The 1,950-nt window shown below is 42.4% G+C and overlaps 1 non-coding gene across 1 annotated transcript; it reads right to left on the bottom strand.

The window, feature by feature from the left end:
- Positions 1 to 263: 263 nt before the first annotated feature.
- On the bottom strand, positions 264 to 370 carry LOC141722681 (small nucleolar RNA R71). The gene has a single exon (XR_012575686.1). It is a non-coding gene; the product is annotated as a small nucleolar RNA R71 (small nucleolar RNA).
- Between the last annotated feature and the right edge of the window lie 1,580 nt (positions 371 to 1,950).

Raw genomic sequence — 1,950 nt, 5'->3', positions numbered from 1 at the left:
GGCCAATACTTTCGAAATCAAGCTGGGTACTATTCAGAATGTGCATAATTCTGTTTCTTTCAAAGGTGCTGCGACTGAAGATCCCAACATGCATATCAGGAATTTTATCGAGATCTGCAGTACTTTCAAATATAATGGTGTTACTGATGAGGCTATCAAGCTGAGGCTTTTCCCATTCTCTCTGAGGGATAAAGCTAAGGACTGGTTACATTCTTTACCAGCTGGGTCCATCACTACTTGGGAAGATCTTGGCAAAGACTGCAGCTATGAGGAGTGCTCTTACTCAATTTTCGCAGCAACCAACATAATCTATGTGTGAAGCTTGGGAGCGCTATAAGGAGATGTTGAGAAAGTGTCCACATCATGGTATACCTGACTGGATGGTGATCACTGGGTTCTACAATGGTTTGGGTGCCCAATCTCGGCCCATGCTCGATGCAGCTTCTGGAGGCGCCTTGTGGGCCAAAAACTATACTGAGGCCTATAATCTCATTGAAACCATGGCTGCAAATGAGTATCAAAACCTAACTCAAAAGATGATGCCTGGGAAGGTAGCAGGTATTCTGGAAGTTGATGCAGCTACAGCTATCACAGCGCAGCTCCAAGCGCTGTCTATGAAGGTCGATTCTTTAACCAAATATGGAGTCAATCAAATAGTTATTATTTATGAGCTTTCTGCAAGCTCTCATGCTACATATCAGTGTTCTCTTGTTAATGAATCTGTTCAGTATGTGAACAATTATCAGCGACCGCAGCAGCCTGTGCCAGCTACTTATCATCCTAATAACAGAAATCATCCCAATTTCAGCTGGAGCAACAATCAAAATGCTGTTCAGCAACCATATTAGCAAGCCGTAAGTAAACTATTTAATCCACCTGGATTCCAGCAACCGCAGCAATATGCTCAAAGACAATCATATCCTCATCAAGGAGGTGCTGCTCCACCTTCTAGTGCTGATTTCGAGGAGCTAAAGCTGTTATACAAAAGTCAGGCTGTTTTTATCAAGACCTTGGAGAATCAAATCGGTCAATTAGCCAATGCCTTGCTCAATCGTCAACCTGGCACACTTCCCAGTGATACTGAAGCGCAGGCAGGAAGGAAGCTAAGGAGCAAGTCAAAGCTGTTACCTTAAGGTCTGGAAAAGTTGTTGAAGCTGAAAAAGCAAAAGATGGAGAAGCAGAAGTTGTAGATGAAGAAGAAAATCAAAAGGAGAAAGAGGGGGAACCAAGTAAGACTACTATTGAACACACTCTTCTTGAGGGTAATACAGGGGAGAAATAACTCTATCCTCTACCACCTTTTCCTAAGAGATTGCAAAAACAAAAGATGGATAAGCAATTTGGTAAGTTTCTGGAGGTGTTCAAGAAACTTCACATCAACATACCTTTCGCTGAGGCTCTGGAACAAATGCCTAGTTATGATAAATTCATGAAAGGTATTCTTTAAAGGAAGGTGAAACTGGATGATCTTGATACCGTTGCTCTAACGGAAGAGTGCAGTGCTGTGCTGCAACAAAAGTTACCTCCAAAGCTTAAGGATCCGAGTAGCTTCACCATTCCTTGCACCATTGGCAAGTTGTCATTCGACAAGTGCCTTTGCGATTTAGGAGCAAGCATCAATCTGATGCCGTTATCTATCTTCAAAAAGCTGAATTTGTCTGATCCGAAGCCCGCCTACATGTCTCTACAATTGGCTGATCGTTCTATTACATACCCACGAGGCATCGTGGAGGATGTGTTAGTAAAGGTGGATAAGTTCATCTTTTCTGAAGACTTTGTCATTCTGGATTTCGAGGAAGATAAGAAGATTCCCATAATCTTGGGAAGACCTTTCTTGGCTACAGGCCGTACCTTGATAGATGTGCAAAAAGGTGAACTTACTATGAGGGTGCAAGATCAGGATGTAACATTCAATGTATTCAATGCGATAAAATTCCCTACAGAAGATGT

This window comes from Apium graveolens, chromosome 4 (genome assembly GCF_009905375.1).
Source record: "Apium graveolens cultivar Ventura chromosome 4, ASM990537v1, whole genome shotgun sequence".
NCBI lineage: Eukaryota > Viridiplantae > Streptophyta > Magnoliopsida > Apiales > Apiaceae > Apium > Apium graveolens.
The sequence above is the reverse complement of the archived record's forward strand: the minus strand, read 5'-3'. Positions and strand labels throughout refer to the sequence as shown.